This window comes from Medicago sativa, chromosome 4 (assembly GCF_051527215.1).
Source record: "Medicago sativa cultivar Bolivia chromosome 4, Bolivia_mono, whole genome shotgun sequence".
In the NCBI taxonomy this organism is placed as follows: domain Eukaryota; kingdom Viridiplantae; phylum Streptophyta; class Magnoliopsida; order Fabales; family Fabaceae; genus Medicago; species Medicago sativa.
This window is the reverse complement of record NC_140752.1, coordinates 37,448,635-37,462,531: the sequence shown is the minus strand read 5'-3', so window position 1 is coordinate 37,462,531 and position 13,897 is coordinate 37,448,635.

Genomic DNA, 13,897 nt, shown 5'->3' with positions numbered 1-13,897 from the left:
GCGCAATTACTTAAATGCCCTTCATCTTGACTCGTGTTTACCTGACACTGATACACAAGTCCGTGCTTGACTGATTTTACTCATGACTATCTTCTGTCGTACTTAGCATCCTTCATCATAACCTCTTTCCATGAACCTGAGTCCTCTGGTTCATTTAACAGATAAAATTTCCATTAGCTGACGAGCGGGATGTTACACTCTACCCCCCTTAAAAAAAATTTCGTCCTCGAAATTTAGAGATCGACTACAATCATCATGACATACATTTTCCCATTCATACCTATCCAAAGGGTTCGTCGTATTGTGTCCTCATCTTGTTTCTTAACCCGCATGTAACTGAACATAGCCTTCTTGATCTTAATATCACTCAAACTTAGAGTTATCCTAGCATACCATAACTTAGAACTTACCTTGCTACACATAAACTGGTTATCTCAGATCTTACCCGCTTAGCATAAACCATTTCATAACGTTACCTTATCACAAACATGAACACCCAGGATTTGTCTTTTAACTGGAATCCCATCAGATACCAGGTTTGCCCTGCAGTGCTTACTTGCAACATAAAACATATTTTATACGTACATCTTATCATGATTACATAATCTTACTATACCTTGAGATACATGCTTCGTACTTGTATTACTCAAAAAGACGATTCCACGAATCTCTTATCCCTTTCTGAGTCTTAGGAAATCTTCGATCTCATTGCAATATCATTGCATCTTATCACCCGTACTGAGGGGTAACTTACATAGCTTGACATGAAAGGTGAAATCAACCCACCACTTCATCCGTTAATCTATTAACCAACATTATGGTTTTCATACTCTTGAAACTTACTAGCATATCCACTTGCACATACATCGAATACTCTTAATACACTTCCGTGTATCCTACATGATATTGGCTTTATATAAACATTGTCGTTTCCATAACATGTACATACTTTCAAATGCCACTTCTTGCGAAATGATAACGATACGTGTTCTAAAATCTTCCTTAAAGAAATTTTTCTTAAATTTTTGGTATTCGGGTTCTTGGAACGAATTTATACATGACTAAAAAGATTTTACAACTTGCCCAAAATTTGTCCATGACAAGTTGGTCCTGAAGTTCGTACGTCTTAAGTGAGTCCACTTACAACGTATCTCATCAGTTTCAAAAAAAATGTATAATTTCCATGAGTTTAAATAAAACATCGTTCCCAAGTCCCATAATATCAATCTTAGCTTTTAAAAATTTTTAAATCATGACTTAACATGTTTTATCTAGTATCGTTTTCACTTAACAAGTATCGCATACGAAAGTATGGTTCTCATTTCTCAACTCGAGAGTTGCATCTCCTTTCATAATAACATACTTACCATACTGCTTACATGTCCATAGGAAATCCTTTGGACTTCTTAACGTAAACTTATTCCTCTTCCTCAGAACACTAAACTTGATTCTCCATAACATCTCATCCGGTTATCTCTTGAGCATTAATACCCTTTTCTAGAGTTCTTGGTAAATACATAAAGTTGATTGTGACATTTACCTTCCCATTATTATTCAAACAAGGAAGTCTAGGGTTACTTGATACATGTTCAAGCATAAGAGAGTTCTCTTTGATTTGTTAAAGAAATTTGAGAATGAAAACAATTGGATTAAAGATGTTCCATTAAGAACAAATCAAAGTGACAAGATCAGGGGATAAAAGGTTGTTTTAAAAATGCAGAAAAGTTCACACTTCCCGCAAGCTACGCTAATAGCGCAGAAAATTTCCAGCCATGCCAGAATTTCGCTATTAGCGTAAGCCTCTGGAAGATGCTGCATATTTCGCTATTAGCGTAAGCCAAGCTAATAGCGTAGTTCTTGAATGGTTTCTGCAATTTTGTTCGAAACTTCTTGTTAAACTCTCATGTTTGGACCTGTTTCAACCCCAGACAACCGGTGAACATAACAGACAAGGAAAAAAAATGCAAGGCATAACATATAAACACCTTAAACAATCTTATTCTTCACAAAGCTTCATACATACTAAAACTCCCATGTTTCGTATTTAACGATTAACTTCCATGTTGCAACCAACATCACAACCTTACATTTGTTTTGTAAATTCCAAAACTCGTGATATTTTATCTTATACTCATAATACTTGACTTGGGGGTAACTTTACATTTTTACTAATTGGATTTACCGGCTGAAGCATACATGTCATACTTGAACTTGTTTCCGAGTAACTCAAATTCCTTTGACAATCTCATCTTGTACTTGAACATATCTTTCTTAACATTTAACCTTTGCATTCTCACATACTATATTTTTGCTTAATCATACCAATGCTTGCTCGTTGATTTTCTTTTTAATAGAAAACTTCGTAAACTAGCGCATGGGTCATTGACATTGATGATTTTCTACTTTATAAATATATTGAGTTTAGACCCCGACCGTTGCTCTAAAATCATAGAACGAGTTGATAACACATACGTGTCATCAAACCTAGACTCTAATAAGTCTAGCCCGCTCTACGAGTGTCGATGCAACTCGGTTCCTAGGAAAATCTCGTGAATTTTCAAAATGTCAATCTCAATCACCCATACGCGTAAATCTTTCTAAAATTATTTAAACTTTACCATTCAACATCATATTGAGCCTTAGCAAGTCTATTAACCAAAACATAGGTTCGAGAGATACGTCATATTTCCACATAATCCGAGATCCTTGTGATTTCTTATAACTTTGCACCGTTTTAACTTCTTACTTCATAACTCATGCATAAACATCCGTGACTTTTCTTCTAATTGCCAGAACTTCTATTCTCTTGATCTTGACTTGTTCTTGACTCTTGACACATTAACTTTCAAAGCTACCTTAAACCGGATTGATTCCGTTAATACTTCTCTATGCATTTCTTCCTTAGAAATCATAGGATGTGATGTGCATTCGTTACTTGATGTTATAGAAAAAGTTTGTCATATAAAAGATAGTGAAAACAACCCCCAATAGCTACTACTGACCCTAGAGACGAAATGACAATTTTTGGAAAAACTGAAAATTTTCGCCCCAGGTTCGCTATTAGCGAAATTCTCTGGAGTAATTTCGCTATTAGCGTAAATTTCGCTATTGGCGTATTTTTCTTCAACTCAGTTTTCCAGAAAACATACTTTGCATAAAAATCTCATTTTCTCAAGTAATCTAGTGCACATCATTCATTCTGGTCATCATAAAAAAAATAATAATTTCATAACTGTTGCATGGCAAGCATTAACACCAATCAATTCAATTCACGGCACATTAGAACTATTGTCTTGTTCATCACCTCACTTAACATAAAACTTCAACTTCATCCACTACGAACAGCTTAACTTATTTCTCTGCTAATTCATTCACTGCTTAGAACCTTATTCTTACTGGACATATAAATCTTCTGTTCTCGTATCTCAATCCCTGAGAGTTTATTAACTCCATCAACACATATCATCTTATCCTTAGCTTGTAGTCTTGTACTTACGTTCCAGAATATATATATATATATATATATATATATCCAACTTCTTCACTTATGGATACTTGAAGTATCACTAACATCATACTCGAATTTGTCGGGACGTTCTTTCTTAACATGCCTTACATTCCCGGAGGATTCACAATTGTGCTTAATTAGTTCATCGGCCACCTTTTGGCACGATCAAACTCTTACTAATACTTATCCGAGTTCTTACTTATGAATCCACACTTTCCAGTGCATCTCCATCACATACTTCGTTCCTCCTGGGTCCTATTCAGCTCTCAGGTATCCGTTCTAATCATCGAATGTTAAATTGAGCTGATCAGGCTCAACTAACAATGACAAATAGAACATTTACCCGGAACCCAATGGTCCCACTACCTTAGTTGTAATTTAATGACCCAAGGCACGGTCTGAATCGACCTGCTCTGATACCAATTGTAACACCCATACCAGACGTATCTAGAAAGTCTAGCATGTGTGTTAATATTAGTACTGGATACATTAAAATTTACAACATAACTTACATGCGAATGAATAATTATACAACAAATTACGTTCGTACATAAATCACATAAACAGCTCATCCATACATTTATAAATTACATCCTCAAAATCCAAGTATCCTGCGGCGACACGAACGCACACTTGCTGAAATATCCATCCGACTTCAAGCTTGCACAGTATCCTGCTTATCTGAAACAAATAAGGATTGGGATGAGACATAATGTCTCAGTGAGTTCCACCTAATCCTAGGCTATAGGCAACCTCAAGGGGAACCTACGGTCACCACGTGTCTACTTTACAACCTGACGGTTGATTATACGTGTGTGTGGACTTGCATACTTAGACGGTAGTGCATACTAGAGCCGTCATAGTCATATCTTAACTTGTTATAGGCTTCACTTCCTATACGTGTCATGGCGGTCGAGGGGAATCTAAAACCGCATTGCCAAAGATACGCTCTACGTATCAAGGCCTAAACATACATAATCATGGCACGATTCTAACCGGACGAATAGGGGAAACCTAAGATCGTCATCGGCATAACATACTTACTTGTTCTCTACATAACTTGCACATGTCTTATGGCATCTAATGCCCTTGCTCATAACTTAATCATACTTGTAATCACTCTTACATATTCATGAACATAATCATAAACATAACGTACATAGTCGTGCATAAGTTCATTTATTAGGTTAGCGTTGAACAAACAATTATTATCTTGGTTCATTTTATGGATAGTCCCGGGTGGAGTAACCCCGAAATCAATCCCATACATGACCGATGTACGTACATCGGACTCCCTCGGTGTCGTGCGGGTCCCTTGCGGCTTGAACTGTTCCCCTTAGGTCGAGAACCTCCCGTATCCCCCTGGCGTGGATAACAAGAGACACGAGCACCTACGTCTTGTTAATTTCGGTGACATGCGGGTCCCTTACGGCTTGAATCGTTCCCCTTAGATCGAGAACCTCTTGTATCCCCCTGAAGTGGATAGCAAGAGACATGCCACCTACTTATTAATCATAGTCATGTCGTACGTATACATAAACATATTCATACTTGCTTGCTTAATACCTCGGACCCTTGAGTCGATCCGGTTAGCGGTAAACTTATATATTCTTAATCTTAGTGGAGAGATTAACTAATCAATCCATTACTTAATGTTCTAACTAATCATACATGATCATATGCGAAGAGAATACACTTCGCGTCTTACTTAATTAAGATCATTCCTATACTTAACATACTTAGGGATTTCATGCTAAACTTGCTAGTTCTCGACTACTATGTCGAGGCTCTAGTTCTTCCCTTTCTTAGTACTTACTACCCGAATAAATCAGCTTAAACTCTCTTGTGCCTCTCTTAATGTACATGTTAAGATTACCATGATTCTTGATTCAATGATTGCTTGATGTTATGTGCATTGATTCGGTGTTGTTTTGGGGTTACAAAGTCGTAAAACGTTGAAAGAAAAGCATCAGAACGCACCACGGACCCTGAACTGGGCCAACAGGCCAAAGCAAGTTGGCCAAGTCCAGAGAGCCACGCTATTGGCGCAGCTGGGGCGTAGCCCTTGCTGGGGAATTTCGCTATTTTTGACCCAAAACTCATCCTAGTCGTTCCTGCAATGCACCAAAACATCCAGCAACATACATATACATTATAAAACATCTTTCACAGCCATATTAACATGTACAAAGCAAGATCAAGGCAAGGGGATAAAATTCCCATATTTTCTAATCTTAGCATAATTCTTGTTTTTGCTTGTAAATAAACACATAATCCCAATGGTGGGTTCTATCTAAGAACTCACCTAACATAATCCTTGCTCTTCCTTCAATTCCAAGCTCAAACCCTAATCTTCAAATTCCTCACATCATGCTAAAACCTCTTCCTTTTGATGCTTTCTTGCCCAAGAAGCTTCTTTGATCCATGCTTGATCATAAATACCATGACTTTGGAAGGCTTGTTGGAGAAAGATTGAGGGAGAGGGGCCGATCCATAGAGAGAGAGAGGAGAGAACACTTTCTCTAAAAACCTAGAGAGAGAAAGAGAAGTGGAAAATGATTATTTTGGCTCCAAAACCACTTATATACCCCCTTACGCGCAATTACTTAAATGCCCTTCATCTTGACTCGTGTTTACCTGACACTGATACACAAGTCCGTGCTTGACTGATTTTACTCATGACTATCTTCTGTCGTACTTAGCATCCTTCATCATAACCTCTTTCCATGAACCTGAGTCCTCTGGTTCATTTAACAGATAAAATTTCCATTAGCTGACGAGCGCGATGTTACATAGGATGTTCAACAAAGAGATCGGTTTAAAAGTGGTCGGTATCAAGCTCAACGACGGAAGAAGGTTGACGGTGTGATGCGTCATAATGTTCATAGCTTGAAGAAAGTGGCAAGGCTACCTAATAAAGACCGGGCAGCGGTTATGAAATATTTAAAGAAGAAGAATGGATGCAAGCATCAAGGTTCAACTAATCTGAAAAAGGCGGTCACAAGAATTTCCAAAGATTTATCTGATGGTTCCTCTTCTTCTAGCTCAGTTAATAATGATTTGAAGCATTGGGTGGTTTTACACGGAAGTGAGAAAGTGGTGAGGGAGGATGTTGTGAATTTAGGGGATACTATTGGTGTTCAGCTTAGCGGATGTAGTAATATGTTTGGGGTGTTGGCAAAGAAGGGGAAAGGGAAAAAGAAGGGGACAGATGTTGGTGAGGGAGTGGTAAGGGGGTCGGTTGAGGGAGTTGAGTAGGAGGTGAGGGTGGTGGTGGTGAGGGGTGGGTGAGGGTGTGTGTAATGAAGTTGCTTTCTTGGAATGTGCGGGGGTTGGGTGGCCCTGAGAAGAGGAAGGAAGTTCGGTCTATTGTGAAGGAAAAACGTCCGTTAATTATGTGTTTGCAAGAAACAAAGTTGCAAGTGTGTGATACCAGGTTGAGTTCGGCGGTATGGGAAGGGTAACAGTGTGCATTCTCTTTTCGACCGTCGGTAGGGGCGTCAAGGGGTTTGTTGTCGATTTGGGATACTTCAGAGGTGGAGGTATGGTCATCGAGTAGTTTTGATCATGTGTTGAGTATCCATGGAAGGTTTATCCAGACTAATGAGGAGTTCCATTTGTTTAATGTGTATGCCCCGTGTGATTTTCATGCTCGTCAGGTTCTTTGGGCCTCTTTAACGTTGCACATTCAGGCGTTGAGAGGCAAGAAGGTTTGTGTTTGCGGTGATTTCAATGCTGTTCGAAGTAGAGAGGAAAGAAAGTCTGTGTCGGATTCTGTGGTGACGGATTTTGGGCCTTTTAATAGTTTCATTGATGACAATGTGTTGATTGATTTACCACTGTGGGGGCGTAGATTCACTTGGTTCAAAGGGGATGGCAAGTCGATGAGTCGTCTTGATAAATTTCTGGTTTCGGAGGAGTGGAGTTTGACATGGCCCAATTGTATTCAGGTAGCTCAGCTGAGAGGATTATCAGATCACTGTCCGTTGATTTTATCGGTTGATGAGGATAATTGGGGGCCTCGGCCTACTCGATTCTTGAAATGTTGGGCGGACTTGCCAGGCTACAGACAATTTGTTTCTGAAAGATGGAAATCGATGCGACTGGAAGGGTGGGGAGGTTATGTGCTAAAAGAAAAATTCAAATTGATTAAAATTGCTTTGAGAGAGTGGCATGCGTCCCATTTACGTAATTTAAATGTGAAAATTGCTAATCTAAAAGACCGACAGGCTGAGTTAGATGGTAAAGGGGAGTTGGAGGAGTTGTCTGCAGAAGATTGTGAGGAGATCCGAGGTGTGTCAGTAAATATTCATTCTCTATCCAGACTCAATGCTAGTATTTGTTGGCAACAATCTCGGAATAAGTGGCTTCGTGAAGGTGATGCAAACTCGAAATTTTTCCACACCGTGATGTCTTCTCGCCGTCGTCATAATGCTATCTGTTCGATTTGGGTAAATGGCGTGTTGACTGAGGGAGTAGAGCCGGTTAGGAGCGTTGTGTTCAATCACTTTGCTCATCATTTCAAGGCGCAAAGTGTGGCTCGTCCAAGTGTGTCCAATCTGCAGTTTCGTTCTCTTTCCTTGTCTGAGGGAGGGGGTCTGATAAAACCTTTTTTGGTGGAGGAGGTAAAGGCGGCGGTGTGGGATTGTGATAGTTTTAAAAGTCCGGGACCGGATGGGGTTCATTTTGGTTTCATAAAGGATTTTTGGATCGACCTGAAAGATGACGTTATGAGGTTTGTGTCTGAATTTCATCGCAACGGTAAATTAGCTAAAGGTATCAACACTACTTTCATTGTTCTTATTCCGAAGATTGATAACCCACAGAGACTTAATGATTTTAGACCTATATCTTTGGTTGGGAGTATGTATAAAATCCTTGCAAAAGTGTTAGCGAATCGATTGAGGACAGTGATTAACAGTGTTATTTCCGAAACCCATTCAGCTTTTATAAAGAATCGCCAAATCCTAGATGGTATCCTCATAGCCAATGAGGTGGTCGATGAAGCTAGTAAGATGAAGAAGGATTTGTTATTGTTTAATGTTGATTTTGAGAAGGCCTATGATTCCGTTGATTGGGGTTATCTGGACTCAGTTATGGATCGTATGTCTTTTCCGGTCTTGTGGAGGAAATGGATTAAAGAATGTATTGGTACCGCTACAGCCTCTGTTCATGTCAATGGTAGTCCAACGGATGAATTCCCTCTCCAAAGGGGACTTCGTCAGGGGGATCCCCTCTCACGGTTCTTGTTTCTTATTGCGGCTGAGGGGCTTCACATATTGATGAAAGCTTTGGTTGAAAATCAGCTGTTCACGGGGTACTCGGTAGGGGTAACAAACCCGGTGGTGGTGTCTCATCTCCAATTTGCTGATGATACGTTGTTGTTGGGCCAAAAAAGTTGGGCTAATGTGCGTGCTTTGCGGGCATCTCTTTTTATTTTTGAGTCGATGTCCGGATTGAAGGTGAATTTTCATAAAAGCCTGTTGGTGGGAATCAATATTTCTAAATCTTGGTTGGGTGAGGCAGCGGCGGTTTTGGGCTGTAGAGTGGGGAGTATTCCTTTTCTGTATCTTGGTTTGCCTATTGGGGGTAATCCGCGGAGACTTTCGTTTTGGGAACCTGTTGTGAATCGCATTAAATCTAGACTGTCGAGGTGGAATAGCCGGTTTCTCTCATTTGGTGGCCGTTTGATCCTTCTAAAATCAGTCCTGACTTCTCTTCCTGTCTATGCCCTTTCCTTTTTTAAAGCTCCATCAGGTATAATCTCTTCCATTGAATCTTTGTTAAATAATTTTTTTTGGGGAGGGAGTGAGGATCGTAGGAAAATTACTTGGATTGGTTGGAATACTGTGTGTTCATCTAAGGAGACTGGAGGTCTGGGGGTTAGGAAGTTGAAGGAGTTTAATGTAGCATTGTTAGGTAAATGGTGCTGGAGGTTGTTGTTGGATAGAGAGGGATTGTGGTATCATGTTTTAGTTGTCGTTATGGCGACGTTGGTGGGAGGTTGGAGGATGGGGGCCGGAGTTGTTCTTCTTGGTGGAGGGAGGTTGGGCGGATTCGACAAGGTAGTGGTGGTGTTGGGGGTAGGTGGTTTGAAGATAATGTGGTGAGGAAGGTGGGAAATGGGAATGACACACTGTTTTGGTCTCATAGATGGTTAGGTGGTGTGGCGTTGAATGTGCGCTTTCCTAGATTGTTTGATTTAGCTGAGAACAAAGAGGAATCAGTGGCTAATATGTTTTCTCGTGGGTTGGGCCAGGGTGGTGAGGGTTGGAAGTGGAGGCGTAGGTTGTGGGTGTGGGAGGAGGATTTACTAGCGGAGTGTAGGGCTTTACTGCTTGATGTTTCTCTGTTTCCAAATGTTGCAGATGTTTGGGTGTGGCTTCCGGACCCGGTGGGGGGTTACTCTGTTCGCGGTGCTTATGATTTGTTAACCTCTGCTGACACTAATCATCAGGGTAGCGCTTTGGATTTTGTTTGGCATCACCAGGTTCCGTTGAAGGTTTCGATCTTTGCTTGGCGGCTTTTGAGGAATCGCTTACCGACGAGAGCAAATTTGGCGGCTAGAGGTGTCATTCAGACAGAGGCGGCCCTTTGTGTTGCGGGTTGCGATCAGATAGAAACGGCTGAGCACTTGTTCATTTCATGCCCTTTATGTGCTTCTTTATGGCAGCAGGTGCGTCTTTGGATAGGCTTTGTGGGGGCGGATACTATTAATATTGCTGATCATTTGGTGCAGTTTACCCATATGACAGGTGTTGGTAAAGCTAAGCGTTCGTTTCTGCAATTCATCTGGCTTCTTTGTACTTGGGTTTTGTGGAACGAACGCAATAACCGCCTGTTTAAGAATGTTATAACAGATGTTCCCAAACTGCTAGATAAGATTAAATATTTGTCTTTAGAGTGGCTTATGGCTAAAAAAGCTGTGTTTGTTTTTGGTACTCAGAGGTGGTGGTCAAGCCCTATGGCTTGTTTAGGCATTGGCTAATCACCGGTTAGTTTTTCTTTGTGCTACTGAAACTCATTGTATTTTTGTAGTGGGTTACTAGGCACACCTTGTGCTTGGGAACTACTACTTGTGTTGGTATATAATTCCATTTTGGCTTGTTCAAAAAAAAACTTTTGTTTTTAGATATTTTTTCTGTAAAATAATACAATTAATATTCATTAATTTAGTAAATATTAAAAAAGTATTAATAAAAAATAGAAAGTAAAAAAAACCACCTAAGACCGTTGGAGGATCACCGGGGAGCACCCAGAGCTCTATTCTCGTTAGCCTCGTCGGCCTCCGGAAAAATGGCTGGAGCTCACCTCCATATTTATTATTATTATTATTATTATTATTATTATTATTATTATTATTATTATTATTATTATTATTATTATTATTATTATTATTATTATTATTATTATTATTATTACTATTATTATTATTATTATTTAATTATTAATATATACTATTAAATATATCTGAATTTTTAAAGTTATTGGGCTAGAAAAAGAATTTGTATTTGGACTTAAAATAAAACCATTTTGGATTGAATCCATTAAAAAAAATAGTATTGGACTTTGTAAATAATACTTAAAGAAAGATAAATTATATAAAAAAAAATATTTTAAGCAAAAAACTGTAAAAATAAAAAATAAAAAATAAAGAGGAGTCAGCTTTAGGCCCACCTTCATATGTGGGGCGTGCAAATTTGGGGCTTGTGTAGAAGGGGCTCATTATCCTTGACAATTTTAAGCCCCTTTGACATGTGAGTTGAGACCTAAATTTTCAAAGCCTCCTAAATTGACAACTCTAGTTACCCCTTACCGACCAAAAGTATTGGAGTCGAACAGACGATTCATCTGAATTGCATACCCACCTTCGACGTAATAATAATCTCATAAAGATCCTCACATTTTCCAATCTTTGTACTTAGCGACCTCAACCCTAGTAAGTCAGGATACATAATTCTAAGTTGGATGATGATCCAATTTGAACTCATTATACATGCTTCAACAAATAACCATTCATAAGCGAGAGGACGATGCAAGTTAAAAAAAAAGAGGCTGTAGAGGTTATATCGCATGAACAAGGGCGAACGGTAATGTTGTTACGCATTGGATAAAAAGCTCCACAATGAGTTTCTTCACATGGACTTTGGCTTGGAAAAGATAAAGTCATTAGTATTCCAAGAAAATTAAGAGATTGTGAAGGAACGACAGAAATAATAAAGGAAGGAAAATGCTTCATGGTACGAGAAAAAGCATGCACGACAATCGACGAATTAATTGCTACCCTTGGATGTTATTTTTCCTTTAACCAACTGAATTCTCTCTCCCTCCATGTTTTGCTTTCCACCGCATGATTTCCGCTATTCATGGTCGTGTGCTTTCTTCTCGTGCTATATAGCACTTCTGATAAAGGAATTGGGAAGAATTAAGAAGGAAAATAGACAACAAAATAACGAGGTTTAAATCTCGATTGAGGCTATTTATAAGAAATGTTAACCTAATTATTAGGAGAAGATATATCTTAGTTAGTTTAGAAAAATCAAGGTTATCGTTTAGCAAATGAATCAGCAGGGATTGTTAACATTAGACCAATTGTAAGCCAAGTAAAAGGCTTCTAAAGACTAGTTTCCTATTTTTCCAATACAATGATGACATATTTACACCTAAAATAATTATTTGGTTAACCGAAATCAGTAGATAGACGATTAGAGTTTAGGAGAACTTTCCTAGTGGATGAAAGGCTAGACGAGTGTTATTTTAGTAGAACAAGGGTCAACCGATTCTTTATCGAGTCTACTGATTAGTATGTGGGCCTTGAAAACATCAAATTGAGTTAAATCTCAGTAGAACAAGACAATAAGACACTAAATCCATGCTCACTGTTTATCGTGCCACTAACGACGAGGAACGACTGAGTAAATAAGTGTGTTTTAAGGAAGGGTGTGCATTGTGGACCTAGTCAACGGATCACGCTGTGAAGTGGAAAGTTACCATTCGAACGAGGGGTGCCATAGACCCCTCAACAAGGAAAACTTACACATTCTTTGTGGAAATATCCGAGCAAGGCTAGACACTGAAATTCATGTCATTTTGGTCGGTATGAATAGTTTTCCTTATATTCAACACAATAAATCAACCCAAATTATTTTACGTTATTTTATTCCTTTATCATTTTGTCTTTATCTTTATTTACATGTAATTTCCTAGTCTCTCCTAAAAATATTAATGTATTTTTTTTAGTCTAGTGGCAAAAATAATGTCTTTCTTTCCTCAACGTCAATCGATTGAATAAAGAATCACAATTTATGAATAGTAGCTGATACATCAATTAAATCTCTAGTTCGACAATAATAATATAACTGGTTCACATAAATTATAACTAATTAGTTTATCATAACAATTTTTTTTTGTCAAATAGTCCCACTAAAATTTCGCCTTTAATATAAACAATAAATAAATGAGGAAACTGAGTTTCGAACCTAACATCTGTAAATATAATACGGTGTTCTTACCAATTGAAATATGCTCTCGGGACTTTATCAAAATAAATTAGAATAAATAATAGGGTTAAATATGTTTTTGATCCCTATAAATATGTCAACTTTTCGTTTTAGTCCCTCTAAAAATTTTCATCAACTTTTAGTCCTTCAAATTTCCATCTTCCCTTTTGGTCCCTTCTTTAAAGTAAACTCATATGTAGAATTCATATTTTTGAATAAAATTTTGAAGAAAAAATCATAATATTATAAGCATCTCTCCCAAAAAAAATTAGAATTTTTAAACAAAACATGAATTTAATATAAATTTTTATATTTTTGACGGTTAAAAATTCATATTTAATTTATGTTTTGTTAAAAAATTCTATTTTTTTACAATATATTGCACATTTCTGCACCATTTCATTAAAAAATACAAAAATTAACTTAAAAATAGGGATAAAAAATAGTGATTGAAAATTTTTTAGGGACTAAAAGTTGAAGGAAAATTTTAAAGAGATTAAAACGAAAAAGTTGTATATTTAGTTGAAGGAAAATTTTGAAGGGATTAAAATAAAAATGGTTAATTATGTTTCTAGTCCCTATAAAATAGCGACCTTGTAAGTTTAGTCCCTACTTAATTTTAATAGCATTTTTAGTCCCTAATTTTGTTTTTCTGCACTGAGTATTAGTCCCTACTCAATTCAAATTTGTTTAATTTATGCTTAAACTCTTAAATTTTTGAACAATTTTTTGCAGACATGTTTAGAACATTACTAAAAGTTCGTCCGCAAAAAATTATCGCAAAATTTGATTTCTACATCCAGATTTTATTACTTTTTATCTTTAACTTTTGTCGTTTTAAAAAATTCATATTTAATTCATTTCATGTCAGAAAATTCTAAATTTTAGT